General features: G+C 37.2%; 1 long non-coding RNA gene across 1 annotated transcript; it reads right to left on the reverse strand.

Moving 5' to 3' along the window:
• Positions 1 to 19,684: 19,684 nt before the first annotated feature.
• Positions 19,685 to 21,161, reverse strand: LOC145559826 (uncharacterized). The gene is made up of 2 exons (XR_014092977.1): positions 20,661 to 21,161; positions 19,685 to 19,838 (listed from the first exon to the last, which is right to left on the reverse strand). It is a non-coding gene; the product is annotated as an uncharacterized LOC145559826 (long non-coding RNA).
• Positions 21,162 to 25,627: the final 4,466 nt, after the last annotated feature.

Consider the following 25,627-nt stretch of genomic DNA (forward strand, 5'->3'; position numbering starts at 1 on the left):
ACGGCACTAGCGCCTGGCGCCAGTTGCAAATAAGCGGCGCCAGTTAACAGATAAATTCTGGGCAAATTTCGGTGTTTTTCGAAAATTTTTTGACTTCCGTACTCGAAGAATTTCTGGAAAATTAATTTTTTCGGTTCTCATTGCTTTAATAAAATAAATTTAACGTAAATATTTAATTAAAAGCTGAAATTTCATTAATAAATTAAATTACATTATTGATGGAATTTTAATAAAGCTGAAATAAATTAACTTTAAATGAAAAATATAAACTAAGTCTATTAATTTGAAATTAAGCAATGCTCCTAATCTTTCTTTTCCTTCCTAGCCCTTTTCCGATTTTTGTCTGCTTCCTCCTCCTTATCCATAACCTTAGCTAGTAGGCATCCTTTAGAGGACCTACATTCAATCTTAGAGTAGATAGTTTCCCCTTCAGCTAGGACTCCATGCTTCTTTTCTACCCAAGCCTTTTTATCTGTGGTGTCAGCTTTCCTTTTTCCCTTATCTTTGGTAGTACTTTTCTTCCTAGGCATTGCAGGTGTTTTGAATTCGACTCTTTCACCTAAGCGTTCCTTTGCAGGAATCACCCTGTCACCTAGACGACTCTTCACATCAGTCTTACCCTGATCTTTCTTCGAATCCTTCGAAGGTTTCTTCAACAACCACTTCTTCACATCATTGGGCAAGGAAGGAGGAACCTTTTGGATAATTACTTCCCATAAAGGTCTAGCACTCCAATAAGCGTCAAATCTGTCTACTTCCTGGCTGGGAAACAGGGTACTCATAGGGAGGACGAAGATCCCCAGAAGGAATATTCTAAAGCAAGCCGTATTGTCTTTTTACCCTGCAGAGATAATAATAAGTCATACGAGACAAACTTGGAAGACGGCAGAAAGGTTGCTTGTTGACACCAACCATCCTTTCTATTTTCCACCGTGGGACGACCCACTTGATAGCAAAATTGCGAGATTCAAAGACCCTTCTCCAGTCGTGGCGCCCCATTTTAGAGAACTGTTTCTTCCTCCTCACGAAGCAATTTGGAGTAAACTTCTCAATGTTGTCCGGAGGGCTAATTAATCCTAGCCTTTCCATTAGCCACATCTGTAAAATATTGCAATGCAATTAAATTATTATTACAATACAAAAATATATTTTTTGATTTCTGTAATTAAAAATGTTATTTTTCAACCTGTAATAAAATTTGAGAGCTGCGAAAAGGTGCTTTTGGGTTCCTTTTCAATTCATCTAGACTAATCATAGTCTCCCCAACTATCAATGGCATTGGATTTCTCCCTGATTCAATTTGTTCGAGTACGATGGTTATAATTGATTGGCCTTCATTATTTTTACCACTACTAAGAAAAACTTGATTAAGCATGCAAAATAAGAAAGCCCTTCTTCTATAAATATGAAAAGATTCAGAAAGAGGTTTATCAAAATAATGGCGTGCAAATTCTTTCAAATTAACTATGTTTCCATCTACTAATTTTGATAAATCCCTTTCTTTTAAATTGAAGAAGCGCTCAAAATCTTTGTAATAATATGCATCTACTCTAGGGATTACTATGAGGTCTATTGAAGGGAAACCTAAAATAGCACCAAATTCTTCTGGCAAAGGGCTAATCTCATCATACCCTATTATAAGGCAATGAGTGTCAACATTCCAATATTCTAGAGCGGTATGAATGAAATCTAAGTCAAGATCTACCCCTTTGATGCCATAAATTCCCCCCAAGTGAAACAAATCTAATTCTTTTCTATCTCTAGCATTAAGAGAGCGACACCATTCATGGGTGTATTGGGTGAAATTTTTGGTGACTAGAGACATGATATTATTTTTCTAAGGCCAAGAATTATTTTATTCGCTGAAATTATGAAAAGAATCGGCTGGGCAGGGGGCTATTTATGCACGATTTACGAGAAGTTTTAATCAGGGTAAAATACTGAGACAGCGCTAATTGGTGTCACACACCGCGATTGGCACCAGACGCCAAGTGTAGCGCCTGGCGCTACACCCAATTGCGTGGCGCTAGTTGGCGCCAATCTGCCACGATATCCGCGCTTTCTAAAACCGCGTCTTTACCTTAATCCGAGTCTGCAAATGACTTTATGACTTTTTTTTTATCTTTTTTCTAAAACATCTTTTTATTCTTTTAATTAATATAACTATTATATTAATTATATTATTCTTTTTTGGATTTTATTTAGGTTAATTTCCAAGTTTTTATAAACCCAACATTTTATTTGCCTTTTCCTTTTTTCATTTTTCTTTTCCGGGAGAGAGTCGGATACCCTCCATCAATAATAAAAATGACGGAATTTTTGCGCAAAATTATTTGTCACACTTTTCTTGCACACACAAACATGCACATAAAAAATAATAATAGCAAAATAAACTCATAATAGTATGTATATACAAAATATGTCTAAAAAATAAGTTTAATTAAAAGGCAAAGTTCTATACAAAGTCAAATAAATAATAAAAGGCACAGGTACAAACCACCTCGCGCGAGAAATGTCAAAGAAATAAGTCGGTAAACATGCATAATATATATGGACAAAAGTTGCAAAGCTTACTCGAGTCTGGTGGCGAGGAATCGACCGCTCTACGAAGCACGACCAGAAGAATCATCTCCTCAATCGGCCCATATGTCCCCTGGTAATGGATAGACATTCGGGGTGGCACAAACTCAGCAGCATCATCCGGACAAAGCAGAACCAAGTCAGTGAAGCATTACTTGGGGGCTACTTAACGAAAGATAAGAGCTAAAAATCATACCGCCACATCCCCAGTCGGTACAGGAACTAGAGCCAACAACGGCAGTAGCTCCTCTGCATAGCATCGCCTAAGGATCGTGCAAGATTGCCAAGGGGGACCAGCTCCCTCTGACATGCTCAACAACCTCGCGGCGCCAGAACACTCAGCTTCCCACTCGGTGAGGTTGTTCTACCTTTTTGCAACATATTTTGGGTTCCTTAGTACGCCAATTAGCCTCTCTAAGCAATCTGACATGATTTTTAGTAATCGGCTTAATTGCATAAAGTGATCGACCTGATGAAAGATCGTCTCACTTAGCTTAAAGCGCCTAAGCATTGGCCCATTGACAAAAGGCACTGACATACTGGTTCATTCGCAAAAGGCACCAACATATTGGTTCATTCGCAAAAGGCTCCGACATACTGGTTCATTCGTAAAAGGCACCGATATACTGGTTCATTCGCAAAAGGCACCGATATAGTGGTTCATTCCTTCTGCAAAAGGCACTGACGTACAGGTTCAAAGCAACAAAAGCGCCGACGTACAGGCATAGAGGGAGCAAAGTTCAAGCGAGCTTTTAAAGATTGACAAGTGGAGGTCTTCGGTAATTCTCTTTAGAAAATTATCGCAACGAATGAGGATAGCTTCAGGCGAGGAAATCTTCGGCAGCATTCCCTAGCTTGTGGAGAGTTGTCACAAACAACTGGAGGTGATTTCAAGCGAAGTTATCTTCGATAGTATTCCCTGGGACGTGGAATATTATCAATGCGAATGGGGATTGCTTCAAGAGAAGCAATCTTCGATAGTATTCCCTTGGACGTGGAATATTATCAATACGGATGGGGATTGCTTTAAGAGAAGCAATATTCGATAGTATTCCCTGGGACGTGGAATATTATCAATACGGATGAGGATTGTTTCAAGAGAAGCAATCTTCGATAGTATTCCCTTGGACGTGGAGTATTATCACAGCGGAAAAGGATTGTTTCAAGAGAAGCAATCTTCGAGAGTATTCTCTTGGACGTGGAATATTATCAAAGCGGAGAAGGATCGTTTTAGGCGTAGCGGTTTTCAAGCGGGATGGCATTCTCTAGCTTGCAGGAGGTCATCAAAACAATCGAAAAGCGGCAGCAATCGGTTACTTCCAAAGACGTGTGCTCGACGGTGCAAGATACGCGTTTCTTAACTCTTTTATCTGTTTAAATAACGCTAGTTTGCAGGTATCGGCGTTACAAGGGTGATTTAGGATCGCAGAACGTCCTGAATCATTCTCCGTCCCTATCGATACTTTGACTTTTGTTTTTGAAACTTGCGTTTCTCCAAACTCGGTCAAAGTGGGGGCTTCCATAGACACCCATTTGTGTCTCCCCAAAACCAAACCCAGTGATGATTACCTTTCGTGTCGAATCATAATCGAATGAAGTGAAAGTGTGGAAATTTTAGTGTTGCGGATAGTTTTAATTTCTTTTCTCTTCTCTCTGTTTTTGAAAACTTATTTTAAGAAAAACAGCCAATCCAGTTTGGTCTGTCCATGATATGGGTCCAATAGTAGTGTAGTTGGATGGGGCTTGACAAGAGCTTTCCAACGATATATTATAAGCCCAATTCCGATGAATATTGAGGAAGTTATGGCCAATTTACTAAACTGGGCCCGGTTTGAGCCTTATATGCGGCCCAATGATCTAGAGGAGGGCCTAATATGATTTATCATTCCTAATGCAATTAGAAATGGTTTTAGTCTTCTAGATTCTTCTAGAAGGTTCTTTTCATTCCTAATTCAATTAGCATTGATAAATTGACTTTTGTTGACTTTTTAGAGTTTTAATCCGAATAAAAGAATGTTTTTGAGGAAATTACGATTTTATCCTCCTGTACGATAAATTTCTATCTGATTTTAGAAAACGCGTCAATAATTAAGTTAGCGCCAAACGCCAGCATTAGCGCCTGACGCTAAGCTTGGCGCCTGGCGCTAATGTCAGCGTCTAGCGCTAACCTCGTTTTGCGCGTCAGAACTCTGTTTCGATTTTCTATCTTTTTGGCTGATTTTCTCTATAAATAGTCTTCTAAAAACTCCGTTTTCATTCACCAACTCTCATCAAGAATTTCTTGATTACTCTCTCTCTTTTCTAAACTAGCCTTTTCTCAAAATACAAAATTCCGCATTCACAAGACCTAGATACACTTAGCCATATTCGAAGTTGCCTACGCCCTAGACGTGAAAGGTTTTAATTTCTGAGGGTTTGGTCCCAAATCTCTCTTTCAATCATTTAATTTAATTGTTTTATTATTTTCCTTGAAGTTACTAACGCGTGTATTTTGTTATTAGAAAGAGGTACGAGGCATCCAAGTAAGTACTTTAATGGTTTTTGTTGATATTATGATATAGAAATCATGCTTAGGTTGTTGTTATGATTCCTAATGTTATGTTAGGGCGTTTTGATCTTCCTAGTATCATGTTTAGGGTAGCTTTAATATCAAGTATGATTAAAAGTATGATGCCTTTTATGTTCTTCCTAATATTTATGATTGTTGTATCATGTTAGGGCTATATATTTGATTTTTATTGCTTAGTGACATGCTAGGGTTTGTTATTAATCTTGTTAGTACCATGCCTAGGATCTTGCTATTATTATGCTTTAACATGAACATGTTTATTATTATGATTGTTATTATGATTATAATTATTATTATGATTATCATTATATTGTTATTTCTTGATCACGCCTTTTATGCATGTTTAAAGGGAATTGGTACTTGTAATCACGCTTAATAACATAATTAATAATCTTGTTTAGGGTTAATTTGATTATAATTCAAGTGATCGCCAATAATAGTTTATTTGTGCATTAATATTCAACGAACATAGATAAACAGGTTTAGGGTTAATCTTATTGATTGCATGTTAGTCAGAAAGCGCACATGAATACGATCAGAATAAAGTAGAGGCCTATAATTAGGGCAGGTTCAATCTCTTTTAGGTTGGATTTGTACCTTCATCCCCGAACTACCAGTCATCACTACTACAAAATTGGCCAAAGAGACCCGTTCAAATTAGCTAAAGAGACTGCCTTAGAGGCGGTCTCTAGCGCAGTGGTCTCTTTGGCAAAGAGACTGCTTTGTTAGAGGCGGTCTCTAGAATGGAACGCTGAGATCGCCTCTTAAAGATAAGCGGTCTCAATATTGAGAAAGTTGAGACTGCCTTTATATGAAAAGCGGTCTCTCTTTATAGAAAACTAAGACCGCCTATCTTAATTAGGCAGTCTTTTTTTTAGAAAATTGAGACCGCTTTTTAGGCTTAACGGGTCTCTTTGGTCTCATTTTAAATAAAAAAAAATAAACGTATTTAATTTGATTTTGTTAATTAAAATTACAATATATGCTATATTTTTAAATGAATTGGTATAAAATTACACGTATCAAAGTACAAAATAACTTTGAATTCTACAATAAAAAAATGTAGATCGTATATAAATTATTCTAATTTACAATACAAAAATAATTGCATCAACACAAAATGTAGTTGAAGTACTTCAACTTCTTCCTTGTGAGATTAAACTCAAGAAACTGGAAAATATGAGATTAAAATAACGAAAAAAGATACCTTTTTTTTCCCTCATAAATTTTCAATTTGGGAATTTCAAAGCTCAGAGAAAACCTGCAAAAAATTATCAAAATAATTTAACAGAAAAGTCAAACAATTACCGTAAAATTAGAACAGAAAATGAAGAAACTTTCTCAAAAATTAAAGTTTTTTTAGAGCATGCAAGCAATTGAAACAATAAAACCCCAGAAATTAAACTCAAATGTCAGAGAATCGGTGCAACAAAAATGGAAGAAATTGGGTAAAACTTACGAGCATTTGGGGAGCAGTTGAAAAGATTTTGGAGGAAGACTAGAAGTAGTACAGTCGTGAGAGCGTCAGTGAAGAGAGAGAGGAAGGGTTTTTGGGTTTTGGGAAGAGAGAGAGTGAAGAAAGAGAGGGAAATTGAAAGAGTTAATGGGAAGTTGGGTCAACTGCCAAAAAAATGCCAAAGATTAGGAGGAGGTAGATCGTGGTGGTGGTAGTGATGGTAGTGATGGTAGTGGCCGGTAATTTATCTGATTTTAGAAAATACGTCAAAAACAGGATTAGCGCCCAACGCCAGCCATTGGCGTCTGGCGCTACCATTGGCGCTTGGCGCTAATGTTGGCGCCAATAAGCCAGCGTTGGCACCAGCTCTGTTTTAGGTGCGCCAATGCTCTGTTTTAATAATTAAATCTTTTTGGCTGATTTTCTCTATAAATAATGTCGTAAAAACTCCGTTTTCATTCACCTACAACCAGTTTTCATTCGCAATCATCAATTCTCATTCTCTATAATCATTCACCATATTTCTCTTTCCCTTTTTCTAAACTTGCTTTTACATACAAAATTCCGCATTCATTAGATCTAGAAACACCTAGCCATATTCGAAGATATCTTTGCCCTAGACGTGAAAGGTTTTAATTTCTGAGGGTTTGGTCCCAAATCTCTCTTTCAATTATTTAATTTAATTGTTTTGATTATTATTTTCCTTAAAGTTATTAACGTGTGTATTTTGTTATTAGAAAGAGGTACGAGGCATCAAAGTAAGTGCTTTAATGATTTATTGATATTATGATGTAGAAATCATGTTTAAATTATCATGATATTCCTAGTATCATGTCTAGGGTAATTTTAATATTAAATATGATTGTTACGATGCTTCCTATGTTCTTCCTAATATTTATGATAGTTAGTATCATGTTAGGGCTAAAGCTTTTATTTTTATTGCATAGTGACATGCTAGGTTTTGTTATTAATTTTGTTAGTATCATGCCTAGGATCTTGCTATTATTATTATGCTTTAATGTTGTTATGATTATTTTAATTATGATTTATTATTATGATTAACATGATTATTGTTATGATTACGATTATAATTGTTATAATTTATGATGATTATGAATATTATTATTATTATTATTATTATTATTATTATTATTATTATTATTTTATTTATGATGATTATTATTATCATGATTTTGATTATTATTATGTTGCTTGATATTATTTATTTTTATTGCTTGATCACACCTTTTTATGCATGTTTAAAGGGAATTTGTACTTGTAATCGCGCTTAATAATATAATTAATAATCTTGTTAGGGTTAATTTGATTATAATTTCAAGTGATCACCAATAATAGATTTATTTGTGCATTATATTCAACCAACATAGATTAAACAGGTTTAGGGTTAATCCTATTGATTGCATGTTAATCAGAAAGCACACATGAATACGATCAGAATAAAGTAGAGGCCTATTATTAGGGCAGATTCAATCTTTTTTAGGTTGGATTTGTACCTTTATCCCTGAACCCTTATTTGGTTCTAGACCTTATGGAGTTGACGATCTCTTGGATCGTTAAGGGGTGTAACCTTCACCCTGTGAACGGTTTACAAGTTCCTAAACCTTGTTGGCGACTCTTTTGCTCTATCTTATTCCCTTTTGGACGCCACCGTACTTTAGTGTATGATCACAGTGGGGTTCAAGCTAGGGGTTAACGCTTGAAATATTCCCTACACTTTCTTGAAGGAGTACCCCTCCTAGAGCAAATTCAGAAGCATCCGTCTCGACCACAAATGGTTTGGTGATGTCTGGAAGGGCAAGGACCAGATCCTTCACCACTGCCTCTTTCAACTTCTGGAAAGCTTCTTTCTATGGCCCTGACCATTCCCAACGACTTTCTTTCCTCAGTAGGTCGGTGATAGGACTTGCGATTTCCGAGTACCCCTTTATAAATCTTTGATAATAGTTTTCCAATCCCATAAAGGATTTTAATTCGGAGGGGTTCTTGGGATCTTGCCAATCGCAAACAGCACATATCTTCTTTAGGTCATCCTCAATCGACCCTTCCCCACAAAGTATCTAAGATATCCGACTTCTTCCTACGCAAAAGCACACTTTTCTTGTTCACAAACAAGTGATGTTCTCTCAACTTCTCGAAGACCAATCTTAGGTGCTCGAGGTGCTCTTCAAAAGACTTGCTGTAGACAACAATATCATCCAGGTATACAACCATTGCCCGAGATTCCCTTCTGTTTACCAACACATTCACATACATTAACTCAGTGTTCTTGGATTGGCCCTCAGAGGCTTCTCTCTCCATAGCTTACATCATACGAATGGCACCCAGTCTTGAAGGTTCTCCTTCTCCGGGTTCAATCTCATCGGCTTCTTCAACCTCGGCCGCTTCTAAGGACATAGAGGACAATTTCTTTTAGAGATTGCCAATTTCTCCCTTGTGTCGACACTCAAACCACTTGTACGGTCCTTGTAGGCGTCGTTTGAAGTGCGCCTACGTTAAAAGCATGTGTGAATATGCTTGGCACTCATAGGAAGTGGGAATTGACATATACGATTAGGGACAAATAAAGTAGGGAGCCGCAAACAAGTTTTTTAAGGAACTTGTAAAACCGTTCACGGATCATAAAAAGGCAACCACGATAAGGGACAACGATAGGCAACAACTATTGACCCGTGAAGGTTACACCCCATTCATAATCTATGTGATTACTAACTCCATATGGTTCGGAACCACGAAAGGAGGATCGGGGATGATGGTACGAAGTGAGTCATGGAGTCACATTCGCCCCGTATCGGCCTCTACTCGATTCTTATAGTGAAAAGTGATTCATGTGATCTCAAAGGCGTACAAACAAAATGTTCAATTTTCTCCAAACTATTATTAGGCTAAATTGGTTGAATATTAATGCAACATATAATTCTAAAATATTGTGATCACTTGAATTAATAACAAGATTAAAAAGGAACCTAAACCGGTTGTACAAATTATCTTATTAGGCGTGATTTTCAATTACATATTTCCTTTAAACATGCAATATGGTGATCAATAAAAAAATATAATATAATAACATCAATATTGGAAGCAATTTAGCAATAATTCCAACAATATAAAATCGTTAGAAAAATAATAGAAATAAGAGGAACATAATTCTTACTTTGATTCTTTTTGTTTGCAACTACAAAATAATAAACGAGTTAGTAACTTCATGGAAATATTAATAAAACAATAATTAAATTAAACTAAATAAAGTAGAGTTGATTTGGGGCCAAACCCTCAAACAGTTCTACCTTTCACGCCTTGGCTTAAGGACGGAACCACGAGTAAAGTACGGACTCCTTGGAGTGCTTGAAGAAGGAATTTTTAAAGAAAAAGGGTAGGCTAGTGTTTAGGCTAGAGCATAGAAGAGAAAAAAAACTAGAGAATTAATTCATGCCCCGTACATCAGAAATGAGGGGGTATTTATACAAAAAATGTGCTAAGGGAACACACGGAACCCTAAAATGTTAAAAACCGTAAAAAAGTATCTCGCGACACGGCAAATTGTACCGTGACACGGGAAATCCCACCGTCAGACGGGAAACTTTCCCGTGACACGGTGAAAATTTTGTGTGACACGGGAAATATTTAGTAAACGGGGAAGAAAACACATTAAGGGTTTACGCGGAAAGGACACGCAAATTCCCGTGTCACAGCAGGTTTCCCGTGTCACGGGAAATCCCACCGTGAGACGGGAAAGTTTCCCGTGACACGGTGGACTGCTGCCGTGGCGCGGGAATTTTCAGTCCGCTTTTCCGTCTAAATACATTTTAAACCCTAATTTCGTTCAGCATTTTAAGTGCCGATTGATAATTTCGGGCCTTTTTCTGATTTATTATTATTTAGGCTAAAATAAGAAAATAAGCAAATAAAATAAATAAAAGGTTTGGGCCAAAAATAAATAATAAAACAATCAAATAAAAAAGGTTTGGGCTAAAATTAAATAATAAGTTTGGGCTGAAATTAAAACTATGCTTTGACCAAATATTAAAACTAATCCATGGACCATTCAAAAATTGAATTTAATCGAATACAATTTTTTAAGCACTCTCAGGATTAAATACTGAACCCGACCAATAGTGGCGGTGAAAGGTTGTTCATCATCGGGTTTGGTTGTGGGGAGACATTTTTAGGTGTCTACAGAAGCCCCCACTTTGACTGAGTTAGTAGAAACGTCAGTTTCGAAAACGATAGTCAAAGTAGTCGATAGGGACGGAGAATGATTTAAGACGTTCTGCGATCCTAAATCACTCTGTATACGCCGATACCTGCAGAAAAATGTTAATTCCACAGATAAAAGAGTAAAAGGATAGAATATGTATCTGGTACCAATGTATCGGTGACAAATGAGTTTGGCAGCTTCCTATGCTTGAAGGAATCCACCTGATGACGTTTGTTGAAACACTTTCCATGCCCGAGGAAAGCCGACTGATGAATTTGGTAACTTTCTAGCCTGAAGAAATCTACCATATGATACTTTCCATCCTTGAGGAAAGCCGGCATATGAATTTGGCGGTTTTCTATGCTTGAAGAAATCCACCGGATAATACTTTCCATGCTTGAGGAAAGTCGACAGATGATGAGATTGCAAGTCTATGTGTATCGAGAACCTTGCGTCGTGAAATGAAGGTGGTTCGATTGTCCCCGAACGTGGGCTGTAGTTGGTTCGCTTGTCCCCGAACGTGGGCTGTAAATGGTCCACTTGTCCCCAGACGTGGGTTGTAGATGGTCCACTTGTCCCCGGACGTGGGTTGTAGATGGTCCGCTTGTCCCCGGACGTGGGCTGGTTGTAAATGGTCCGCTTGTCCCTGGTCGTGGGCTGTAAATGGTCCGCTTGTCCCCGGACATGGGCTTTAGATGGTCCGCTTGTCCCCAGACGTGGGTTGTAATTGAGACCTGCAAAAACAATTCTGCTAGGGGACTCGTATAGACTATGATTGACTTGACCAACTGACTTCACCAAGTTTGACTTGACACGACATGATATGACATGAGTATGACTTGTGATTGTGTGTGTATAGTTTAAGTGTGTGTGCAGACACATGCAACCGAAAATGGAAAAGCAAAATTTTTCCAACATTTTTGTCATGAGACGAGTGGAGGGTGCCGACTTTCTCCCGAAAAAGAAAGACGTGAAAAATGAAATTTTATTTTCGAACTTCCCTCGATAAAAATTTTGAAAAAGTTTTTTTAAAACTTCCCTAAAATAAAATAACGAAAAAGGGAAGAAGTTTTAAACTTCCTCCTTGAGCAAGACGAAATGAATCGTATGAATTGCTTGTCCTGACAATAATGTATGCCTGATGCATGTTCTTAGGCCAGGAGGCTAAGGACAATTACATCATGTGACACGATAGATGAATTAACTTAAGTCATGGAGCTAAGCATCATATATGGTGTAAAGAAGCGATCTTGAATGTCACTTAGGTCTGGAAGCTAAGCACGTATATAGATGACGTGATTATGAACGTTGCTTAGGTCAAGGAGCTAAGAATGATATGCTTTGTATTATTACAAATCATTGATATAGAAATATTGCTCATCACATTATGCGATGCATGAAACAATGAACATTGCTCAGGTCAAGAAGCTAAGCAAGTATACAACGTTTCTTCTGATGAATGTTGTCTTGAAAGATGATGAAGCATGCGCGATAGGGAAACAAGATTTCATGATAAAGGGTTCCTAAGGGAAAGATGATATGGATGTGTATGTGTGAAAGAAGTGTGTGAAAGTGATACTAAGGTGAGGCTGCAAAGGTTATGGTGATGGAAATATATGTGTGAAGAGTCAAAGATGATGACTCTTTAGGTTAGGTAAGCTAATGGATGTGGGTTCAAGCCCCCAAGTCTAGCTCTAAATGGGTAGGGATATATAGATAAGCATTGGATATTCTTTGATTTGATCATGCATAAATATGAATATGAATGTGGCCTCACCTCAATGTAAGGTTGCCTACGTATCCGTTAGGAATCAGGCCGAACGTAGCTCTAACCGAACTTTGCACAAATGTATGCACCTCAAAGAGGTCTCTCAATGGTTGTAATGTGGTTAAGTTGATGGTTTGAGGAATAAAGGGGTAAAAGTCTCAAGACCTGAGAGAAGCCCCCAAGATGTGTAATTGTGAATTTGAAAATTTTGAATTTAGCAAGTTTATTTTTCATATATTTTTTTTTGCTTTGATTTTTTTTTTTTATTCTTTTGAATCAATGTAGGCAATCTCAGATCATGCGGTCCGTCACTCACTTAGCATTCATGTTTCTCAGGCACGGTACCGAGCACTCGATGAGAGACGCAATTTGAGACGTTTTCATATCAAAGACATTGGAACACTTGCCTTTAGACATTGTTTTATTGTTGCTTTGCTGCTTTTTTTTTTTTACTTGCTTTTTGAATGTTATACAATTACACATCTTCTAATCCCAGGGTTAAGTAAATGTGGGTTGAAGAAATGAAGGCCAAACGTTAGACGAGGCTCAAAATGGTTGATGAAGAAATGGAATGTGATTGAACGGTTAATAGGGAATGACAGGGTTGCAAAGGTGCCTCAAGTCATTGGTGTACCTTGGGTATAGTTCTTTAATGGAATTATTTTTTTATTTTTTTATTTTTATATTTTTGAGAATGAATGAATAAATGAAAAATTCTATGATCGAGATGTAAAGGAAATTTGCTCATTTTATAATGGAAAAGTGGAACGAAACACATGAAACATATAAAAATTCAAAATGGAAAACCTATGCTAGAGATGAATGGGGGAATGGAGATGAATAATAAAAAAGAAATCATAAAATCTTGCACGAAGGATCTGTTGTGCGCCTTGTGTTCATTACTTGTTGCCGCCTGGAGGGACAGGAAGGTTGTTGGAATCCACCAAATCTTGAATGACGTCCTTCAAATTCCAACATTGCTCCGTAGTGTGGCCCCTTCCTTGATGGTACTTGCAATAGGCATTGGGATTCCATTTGGCGCTCCTTTCTTTAGGTTTTGGCTTTGGAAATGGCCCAATAGGTGTGATCAAGCCTTGACCATAAAGGTGATCAAAGGCCGCATCATAAGTCATTCCTAAAGAAGTGTAAGTTCTTTTCTTCTTGGGCAATGGAGCATCAAGAGCTAACACTTCATTGAGATCAACTTGGCTTATATTGTTGGTACTATTTTCGTGCTTAGAAGACGAAGAAGAAGGATGGTCGTTCTTCTTGTTTTTCCAAGTGTTATTATTGTTACTACCAGCACTCTTCATTAGCTCATCCTCGATATTGATTCCGATGTCGTATACAGCTTCGAAAGTGTTCAGTGGAAGAAATTTGAGATGATCCCTATATTTATGAGTCATATTTTGAATAAAGAGGCGAACCATCTCTTTTTCTTTGGGAGGATCTACCAAGAGTGAAGCTGTTTCCCTCCACCTGTTCAGGTAAGCGGTGAAGCCCTCATTCTCTTTCTGTTTGAGAATGGAGAGTTCACGTTCAGAAGTTTTAGTTTGAATGTTACACTTGTAACGATTCATGAAACTGTCGGTGAAATCTTGCCAAGTCGCAGTATGCTTGGCATCTAAGGAATAAAACCATTGTTGGCAAGCATGTCTAAGGAGAGAGGGAACACCGTAGGGAAGAGTGTTACGTCCAATCCCTTAAGAGCCATGGTTGCAGAGAACGCCTTCAAATGGAATATTGGATTGTCAGTAGGCTTGCACTTTGGAATATCAGCAGTGGAGAACTTTTTAGGGAGTCTGTCCTTCACATCCAATGGAGTGGGAGGCCGTTCCACATAAGTGAAATCCTCATAAATCTTACTCATTTGTTCCTTCAATTTGTCAAGTGTGGAAACAGTGACCTTGTTTTGTTCCATGGTAGTGACCCTAATGGTAAGGGTTTGCATCATGGCAGACAGTGCCTCGATGGATTTGTTGATGTTCTCAATATCTTCTTTAGTGGCCATTGAAAGGTGATAAGTAATGTGGAGATGGCAAAGTACTCTTTGAACGCCTATTAGATCTGATAGATTGTTGCGATAATGACTCGAACCGTATTAATCTATCCCTATTCCTTGACCAAGTACTATGAAATAAAATAATTCACTTAATTGTTTAACTCATTGCTCAAGATAGGAAAGGAAGGAAAAAAAATAGACATTTGAAAATAGGTGAGAAAACTCCACTCATTTTTTATTATGACGAAAAAAGGGTGCATGAACCTAGTATACGATCATAAACGACTTGGTGCACGACTCGTGTCGGAACATAAAGAAAGTGTGTGGACTATACTTGACTCGTGAGTGACTAAGTGATGTTATAAGACTCGTGGTATGATCGTATGGCTAGACATGTGAACAATAACCAAAATGACTAACGCGAGGACCAAATTAACACGGAAGACTTGACTGGACTTATTTCAAGGGCACCGTGACACGGAAAACTATACCGTGTCATGGTACAAACTGTCGTGACGCGGTGGGTTTTTTTATTGTTTTTTTGGGAAATTCACCGTAGCACAGTGGAAATTGCCGTGACACGGTGAACTTTCCCGTGCCACGGTAAACATTCCCGTGCTACGGTGGATGCTGACGTGGCACGAGAATTTTTATTTTTTTTTTATTTTTTTTTTGGAAATCCACCGTGTCACGGTGGAAATTTGCCATGACACGGTAGAGTTTCCCGTTGCGCGGTAAACATTCCCGTGCCACGGTGGATGCAAACGTGGCAGGGGAATATTTTTTTTTTTATTTTTTTTTGTAAATCCATCGTGTCACGGTGGGATTTTGCCGTGACACGGTAGAGTTACCCGTGGCGCGGCAGACTTTTCTTTTTTTCTTTTTTTTGCTGCAGGTCCACCGCGCCACGGTGGACCGTCCCGTGTCGCGGCAACCATTCCCTTTTTTTTTCTTTTTTTTTCTTTTTTTTTTTTTCTAATTACTAAGTGAGTACGGTCCATTGGCAATTGTTAGTCATAAAATAATCCACCATAGACAAAGAAAGATCGTTAAGGTTAGGATCAAAACGACAAAACATAAAACACGTAGGCACAATGATGTAAAGGATAGTTCGCAACCTAAGGTCAAGTTCTATGCTCGACTATGGTCAAGTTTATTTGGTGTCAATAGGGTACCATGGTTAAGAGTTTGGACGCGTTAGCAAGGCAGCCTCCCTTGAGGGTGTATGCCAGCGGGCGGCTCCGCGAGTTCGTGATGAAATCGAACTCGACTCCATGGTTTGGGTGGATTTAATAACTCGGATGAACCCTTATTGCCATAAGCGTTTTTTGGTTGATAGAGCTTAAATCCCCCGGGGCTAAGACGTATGTAGAACACACACGTTTTTTCAGAAAAATCGAAGGAAGTTGACTGTGAGAAGAGAAAACAAGCCACCAGACTGATTTTAGGACTGCCGTGACACGGTAGAGGTTCCCGTGCCACGGTACTGCACACCGTCAGACGGTGCACTGTACCATGACACGACAGATTCTGCCGTGGCATGGCAGTCAGTAAATCTGACTAGCGCCCTGTTTTCCTTTGTACGCAATCAAGTTATTCAATTTCTCCTACGGGACATACCTAACGCGACGTTTAAACGTCTATGCTTATGCAAAAATGCCAAATTAATCACTGGAATATTTTTCAAGAATCTTTCAAGTATCATCCACTCATCTTAATTAAATACCGATCACTCAAATCGATAAATAACCAAGAATCCTCCCCAGTGGAGTCGCCAAATTGTAGGCGTCGTTCAAAGTGCGCCTACGTTAAAAGCATGTGTGAATATACTTGGCATTCATAGGAACTAGGAATTGACATATACGATTAGGGACAAATAAAGTAGGGAGTCGCCAACAAGTTTTTTAAGGAACTTGTACACCGTTCACGGATCAGGCAACCACGATAAGGGACAACGATAGGCAACAACGATTGACCCGTGAAGGTTACACCCCATTCGTAATCCATGAGATTACTAACTCCATATGGTTCGGAACCACGAAAGGAGGATCGGGGATGATGGTACGAAGTGAGTCATGGAGTCACATTCACCCCGTATCGGCCTCTACTCGATTCTTATAGTGTAAAGTAATTCATGTGATCTCAAAGGCATACAACCAAAATATTCAATTTGCTCCAAACTATTATTAGGCTAAATTGGTTGAATATTAATGCAACACATAATTCTAAAATATTGTGATCACTTGAATTAATAACAAGATTAAAAAGGAACCTAAACCGGTTGTCCAAATTATCTTATTAGGCGCGATTTTCAATTACATATTTCCTTTAAACATGCAATATGGTGATCAATAAAAAAATATAATAGAATAACATCAATATTGGAAGCAATTTAGCAATAATTCCAACAATATAAAATCGTTAGAAAAATAATAGAAATAAGAGGAACATAATTCTTACTTTGATTCTGTTTGTTTGCAACTACAAAATAATAAACGAGTTAGTAACTTCAAGGAAAATAAAACAATAATTAAATTAAACTAAATAAAGTAGAGTTGATTTGGGGATAAACCCTCAAACAGTTCTACCTTTCACGCCTTGGCTTAAGGACGGAACCACGAGTAAAGTACGGACTCCTTGGAGTGCTTGAAGAAGGAATTTTGAAAGAAAAAGGGTAGGCTAGTTAAAATGTTAAAAACCGTAAAAAAGTATCTCGCGACACGGCAAATTGTACCGTGACACGGGAAATCCCACCGTCAGACGGGAAATTTTCTCGTGACACGGTGAAAATTTTGTGTGACGCGGGAAATATTTAGTAAACGGGGAAGAAAACGCGTTAAGGGTTTAAGCGGAAAGGACACGCAAATTCTCGTGTCACAGCAGGTTTCTCGTGTCACGGGAAATCCCACCGTCAGACGGGAAAGTTTCCTGTGACACGGTGGACTGCTGCCGTGGCGCGGGAATTTTCAACCCGCTTTTCCGTCTAAATACATTTTAAACCCTAATTTCGTTCATCATTTTAAGTGCCGATTGATAATTTTAGGCCTTTTTCTGATTTATTATTATTTAGGCTAAAATAAGAAAATAAGCAAATAAAATAAATAAAAGGTTTGGGCCAAAAATAAATAATAAAACAATAAAATAAAAAAGGTTTGGGCTAAAATTAAATAATAAGTTTGGGCTGAAATTAAAACTATGCATTGACCAAACATTAAGACTGATCCATGGACCATTCAAAAATTGAATTTAATCAAATACGATTTTTTAAGCACCCTCGGGATTAAATACTGAACCCAACCAATAGTGGCGGTGAAAGGTTGTTCATCATCGGGTTTGGTTTTGGGGAGACATTTTTAAGTGTCTACAGTCCTTGACAAAGGATGCACGTTAATGACCCGGCTGCCGAAGATGAACTAGGGGTGCTTCCTCTACTCGAGAAGGAAGAAGCTCCACTCTTCCGGGAGGTTTCTCCCCCACCCTTATTGTATTTATTGTTTTAGTTGTTGGAGCTTACTTGCAAACCATATCCCGAGTTCTAGGAGGATTCGATGTTGATCCACTATTCCCTTTCTTCACGCCTTGCCCTCTCTCTGACGAGTAGTCCATCAGTCTTTCAACTGCGGCGATGGCTCTCGATAAAGTATCAACCTTCTAGCGCCAAATTTCTCTTTGGGCCCAATCCTTCAGACCACGCACAAAATTGAATAAGTGATCTTCCTCAGACATGTTGTGGATCTCCAACATGCACGCAGAGAACTCTTTGACATACTCGCGAATGGAACTCTTATGCTGCAGAACGGCGAGCTTGGTGCGAGCAACAAACTTAGTATTCTCGGGATAAAATTGGGCCATAAGTTCTTTCTTTAGATCCTTCCAAGTATCTACCGACGTCCTCTTAGCTTTGATTTTGGCGTACTTGGTGCGCCACCAAAGCTTTGCATCATCCACTAAATACATTGTGGCGGAATCAACCTTTAGGTAGTTCTCTAATTGACATATGCGAAAGTATTGTTCCATGTTGAAGATGAAGTTATCGACTTCCTTTGAATCTCTCGTGCCATTAAAGGTCCGGGGTTTGGGATGTTTTATCTTGGCACCACCACTTCCCCCAAGCCCTCTCTGGGCACGCATTAGGGTCACACATATGTCTTGTGCTTCATCAGCTAAGACTTGCACGAAGCTTAGTTGCTCCGTTAACCCATCCACCATTGATGCAAGCCTCTCCATTTGTTCGGCTTGTTTTATCACAATATCTTCGCGTTTAGGAAACCTTTCTTCGAGCATATCCCACTATTCTGTCTTGCCTTCAAGCCAAGCAAGTCGTTCTTCCAGTGTATACTCATGCATCTCTTCTTCTTCCATCTCTACGGCAACCTTGGCTCTGATTCCAACTTTCATGGTCCGAGTAAAAAGAAAGACTTAAAAGACATGACATATGGAAAATACAAGTAAAAGAAAGAGGTTGGATTCTAACACTAAGAGACTGCTTCTTTAGAGGCGATCTATAGTTTCAAAACTTGAGACCCGTTATCTTAGAAAAGCAGTCTCTTCGGGTGGTTGAAGTATTAAAATGTAAAAGCATAAAAGACCCTTTTTATAAGAAAAGCGGTCTCTCATTTTAAAAATTGAAACCCGTGAACTTACAAAATCAGTCTCTTTTATAAGTTCAAGAGACACCAATTATGTTAGATAGGCGGTCTCTTGCTACATTCTATTTAAAAAAAAATAATTACAAAAACAAATATACAATTTCATATTTCGCTCGAAAAAAAAAAATACAATCTAAGGTACTATAATCTATTAGTCTGTAGTACATATACATACGAAGTATTTACATATTAGATACTTCGTAATTTATAGTATGTATTAGATAATTTATCTAGGTACTATAATCTACTACCTCCGTTTCTTTTTAGTTAACACGTATTCCTATTTAGGAAGTTTTTTTTTGTTGATACGTTTCCTTTTGGGGTAAATTTTTACCTTGCATTTACAAGCTACGTACCCCACTTGCTTTTTCATTCTCTCTCACTCTCTCTCCTCTCCTTAATATATGTGCCTAAATCAAACACATCAACTAAATAGAAACGGAGGATGTATTAATCTGTAATCGTATAAAAAGAAAATTAACACTGAAAATAAACTATCATCCACTTGTTTCATTGGAGTGATTATCTTCATCAATATCCGTTACCATCCTCGTCATCTTCATATCATATCTTCGTTAAACATTAGCTCATAGATAACCTATAATAAGAACAAACAATAATAAGGTTAGATTTACACTAAACACAAGCAACAAAAATTAAAGATTTACACTAAATAGAAGCTATACGAAGTTAAATAAAATTGAATTCATAATACAAACAATATACAGATAAATTGTGAAATTAAAAAGCACTAACAGGAAAAAAAAACAAACAAAACCAAAAATCAGAAATTACCCATTTTAATTTGCAATCGAAATAAAATAGCAAAAAATAAACCAAAAAAAAAAATTAACCGGTAAGATCTAAAACAAAAATAAAAAAATAAAATGAAAATGAAAATTATTTTTTCGAAATCAGAATAAAAACACAAAAATAAAAAATAAAGTATAAAAATAAAAAAACAGATGTTATAAAATCTAAAAACGAAAATAAAAATTAGATATAAATAATTATTTTAAATTATCAAAATTGAAAACCAAAAGCAAACAAGAAATTAGATGAATATATCTTAATCAAATTATGAAAACGATATTTGAAGAACATAAAATGAAAACAAAAACAATATGCTGAACAAGGCCAACCTTGAGACCAAGAAATCGAGCAACTTGAACAACCCACTCACAATCACAACACTAAATAATCATTAACAATAATAACATGAACCCTTTATCCACCAAAGCATTGAGATAGTTTGATAATATTGCAAAATGAGAATCAACCCTCCCTTTACCCATAACTCTACAATTTTTACTTCATTTTAGCGAGATCTAAAATAAAAAATAAATTAAAATTAAGGGTATGAAAAAACAATTCAGGTAATAAAATGAAGCTTTTAAAAAAATAAATAAATAAATAAAACCTGTTCTTAGTGGTAAACAATGATATATCATCGAAATTTGAAGCGAGTCGTTCGTGAAGCCACCAAATGGCAGATCATCTTCCTTGACGGTCCATTCTTTCTATAACGTGACTCAGAAAATTAAGAAGAGAAGCTCGAACGCCATTAAAGGTACTTCTGAAGCTTCATTTGTTTGTTTATGGAGACGAATTGAAAGCGGAAGAATTTATATTGTACCGAGGTTGATGAAAATGATAAACATCAAAAATTTAGGTTTAAAGTATGAAGAAAAGATGAATTGAAACAAGAAATGGAGGAATTGAAATTGAAATATGAATGAAATGGTTCACAAAAAGAAGGAATAAGGAGTTTGAAGTAAGAGGAGGAGAGAGAGAGGAAGAGGAGGCGAATTGAAGAATAAAAATTTGGGGGAAATATTTAAGGGTTTAGTTATATTTTATTCATGGAAATATGGGAGACCGGTTAAGCATCACCACATGTCTCTCCAAAATATATACTAGTATAGAGAGACCGGTTATGTAAAAACACGGGCTCTCCTTTTTAATTTTAAAATAAAAAAATTGAGAGAGACATGTTATCTCTAAGAAAGGGTCTTTTTTTTTTCTTTTTTTCAGTATACTACCAATGAGAGCAGTTGTTTGTAATGTTGGGTCTCTTGAAACACAGAGACCGGTTATTTGATTAACGGGTCTCTTATTTCGGGTCTCTTTGGGCAATTTTGTAGTAGTGTCAGGGTTCACATTCACATTCGAGTTCTTCAATTTGTTAAGATCTAAAGGAGCTAAAGATCCTGTAGGGAATATTTCAAGAATTAATCCCACTAGCTTGAACCCCACTGTGATCATACACTAAAGTACAGTGGCGTCCAAAAGGGAAGAAGATAGAGCAAAAGAGTCGCCAACAAGTTTTTTAGGAACTTGTAAACCGTTCATAGGATGAAGGTTACACCCCTTAACGATCCAAGAGATCGTCAACTCCATAAGGTCTAGAACCAAATAAGGGTTCGGGGATAAAGGTACAAATCCAACCTAAAAGAGATTGAACCTGCCCTAATAATAGGCCTCTACTTTATTCTGATCGTATTCATGTGCGCTTTCTGATTAACATGCAATCAATAGGTTAACCCTAAACATGTTTATCTATGTTGGTTGAATTTTAATGCACAAATAAATCTATTATTGGCGATCACTTGAAATTATAATCACAATTAACCCTAAACAAGATTATTAAATATCTTATTAAGCGTGATTACAAGTACCAAATTCCCTTTAAACATGCATAAAAGGCGTGATCAAGCAATTTAATAAAATATCAAGCAACAATAATAAACAATATCATGGATAATTATAATAATCATAATAATAATAATATCATCATAGATAAAATAATTATCATTAAAATAATAATAATAATAATATTCATAATCATAATCATCATAAATTATAACAATTATAATCATATTCATGTTCATGCTAATATTAAAGCATAATAATAGTAGCAAGATCCTAGGCATGATACTAACAAGATTAATAACAAACCCTAGCATGTCACTAAGCAATAAAAATCAAATCTTTAGCCCTAACATGATACTAACAATCATAAATATTAGGAAGAGAATAAGAAGCATCGCAGGAATCATATTTAATATTAAAATTACCCTAGACATGATACTAGGAATGTCATAATAACAATGTAAACATGATCTCTACATCATAACATCAATAAAAATCATGAAAGTACTTACTTTGATGCCTCGTACCTCTTTCTAATAACAAAATACACAAGTTAGTAACTTCAAGAAAAATAATAAACAAACAAATAAATTAAATAATTGAAAGAGAGATTTGGGACCAAACCCTCAGAAATTAAACCTTTCACGTCTAGGGCGAAGGCAACTTCGAATATGGATAGGTGTTTCTAGATCTTGAGAATGCGGAATTTTGTATCTGAAAACAAGGTTTAGAGAAAGAAAGAAAGATGAATGAATTAAGAGAGAATTGATGAATGATTGTAGACGAATGCTAAATAAAACTGATTATTGATGATAATTCGTGAGAATTGGTGAATGAAAACGTAGTTTTTAATACGCTATTTATAGAGAAAATCAGCCAAAAAAGATAAAATATCAAAACAGAGCCTGACGCACAAAAAACAGAGCTGGCGCAAACCCTGGCTAACTGGCGCTAGGCACCAACACTAGCGCCAGGCGCCAATGGCTAGCGCCAGGCGCTAAGCCTGGTTCCAGGCGCCAAAGCCTGGGGTCAGGCGCCAAGCCTAGTTTTAACGCGTTTTAAAAAATCAGATAAGTTTGCCGTACTGGAGGATAAAATCATATAATTTCCTCGAAAATGCTATTTGATTTTGATTAAAACTCTGAAAAGTCAAAAGTCAATTTATCAATGCTAATTGAATTAGGAATGAAAAGAACCTTCGAGAAAATTCTAGAGGACTAAAACCATTCTTTATTGCATTAGGAATAATAAATCATATTAGGCCCTCCTCTAGATCATTGGGCCGCACATAAGGCTCAAACCGGGCCCAGTTTGGTAAATTGGCCATAACTTCCTCAATATTCATCGGAATTGGACTTATAATATATCGTCGGAAAGCTCTTGTCAAGCCCCATCCAACTACACTACTACTGGACCCATATCATGGACCAACCAAACTGGATTGGCTATTTTCTTAAAATAAGTTTTCAAAAACAGAGAGAAGAGAAAAAAAATTAAAAACTATCCGAAACACTAAACTTTCCACACTTTCACTTCATTCGATTATGATTCGACGCGAAAGGTACTCATCACTAGGTTTGGTTTTGGGGAGACACAAATGGGTGTCTACAGAAGCCCCCACTTTGACTGAGTTTGGAGAAACGCAAGTTTCGAAAACAAAAGTCAAAGTATCGATAGGGATGGAGAATGATTCAGAACGTTCTGCGATCCTAAATCACTCTTGTAACGCCGATACCTGCAAACTAACGTTAGTTAAACAGATAAAAGAGTTAAGAAACGCGTATCTTGCACCGTCGAGCACACGTCTCTGAAAGTAATTGATTTGCTGCTATACTATTGTTTTGATGACCTCCTGCAAGCTAGAGAATGTCGTCCCGCTTGAAAACCGCTACGCCCGTAACTTCTTCCAAATTAGAAGATTGCTTTACCTGAAACGATCCTCCTCCGCTATGATAATATTCCACGTCCAAGGGAATACCATTGAAGATGATTTCTCTTGAAACAATCCTTATCCGCATTGATAATATTCCACGTCCAAGGGAATACTATCGAAGATTATTTCTCTTGAAACAATCCTCATCCGCATTGATAATATTCCATGTCCAAGGGAATACTATCGAAGATTATTTCTCTTGAAACAATCCTCATCCGCATTATGACCATCTTCCATGCCTAAGGGAACATGATCGAAGACAACTTCGCCTGAAATTACCTCCAGTTGTTTGTGACAACTCTCTGCAAGCTAGGGAATGTCGTCAAAGATATCTTCACTAGAAGTCATCCTCATTTGATGCGATAATTTTCCAGAGGAAATTACCGAAGACCCACGCCCGTCGATCTTTAAAAGTTCGCCTGAACTTTGCTTCCGCTATGCCTGTACGTCGACACTTCTGCTGCTTTGAACCTGTACGTCAGTGCTTTTTTTTGCAAATGAACCTGTATGTCGGTGCCTTTTGCTAATGAGCCAATGCTTAAGCGCTTAAAGCTAAGTGAGACGATCTTTCATCAGGTCGATAACTTTACGTAATCAAGCCGATTACTAGATGATGTCAAATTGCTTAAAGGGGCTAACTGGCGTACCAAGGAACCCAAAAACATGTTGCAGAAAGGTAGAACAACCTCACAAAGTGGCTGGGTGCCCTGGCGCCACCGAAAAGCTATCAGCGCCACACAATTAGCCTTAGCGCCAGGCGCTGATATTGGCTCCAGGCGCCAAGCCTAATTTTTTAACGCCAATGCCTAGGGCTTGGCGCCAGCACGGGGATTTCCTTAAATACCCCTTTCTTCTTCATTTGCTGCTTTGCTCGTCGCGTATGCTGCTCGAAAAACCGCAGAACTTCACTTGCTCGATTCTTGCTCGTTTCTCAACCGAATTCACTCAAATTTGTTGCAAATTACACCTCTTTTCATCTATTTTCCCGATCTATGTAAGTTTTGTTCAAACTCTTATTGATTTTTATGTATTTTTGGCATGTTTATTCACGAATTTCATGTAAATTCGAAATTTATAATGGTCAATTTGCTTTGTTTGTCAAGTTTTATGCCATGAAATTGCCTGATTATGTTTATATATTGCCTTGGGAGTAATTTGAGACTTGTTTGACTCAATTTGGTGAAGAAATGAGCAATTTGCCATTGTTGGACCTCCTAAGGTCGTGAAGAACAATGTGACTTGTTCTTGATGTTTTTGATAGCAATTCTTGTCCAATTTGTCACAATAATTACTATAGCATTGCAAGAAATTGTTTGATTGCTTGTGTAGACACCTAAAAATGTCTCCCCAAAACCAAACCCGTTGATGAACACCTTTCACCGCCATTATTGGTCGAGTTGAGTATTTAATATTTGGAGTGCTTAAATCCATGTTCTATCCAATATATTTCATGAACCAATCCAATTTCTAGCTCATTTCCTAAACCATAACCTATTTTCCACTTTTCGTGTCCACTGAGAGAAACTGATTTTATGGTTATAAAATTTTGATCCGATTATTATTTTGTTTTATAGGCCTTTAAATAATCTTTCCAACCATATATCATAAGCCCAATTCCGAGCTATAACGAAAAAGATATGAGCAAAACACTAAACTCGGCCTAAAACCGACACCCTTCCACTAAAACGACCATATCTTAAAATCTACATATCATTTTGACATTAGTCTAATTGGGTTGGAAAGTAGACTTGATAATATTTCCAATGGTATATTAAAAGCTGACGTGTCACGGGACTTATTCC

Source organism: Chenopodium album, chromosome 9 (assembly GCF_948465745.1).
Source record: "Chenopodium album chromosome 9, dcCheAlbu1.1, whole genome shotgun sequence".
NCBI lineage: Eukaryota > Viridiplantae > Streptophyta > Magnoliopsida > Caryophyllales > Amaranthaceae > Chenopodium > Chenopodium album.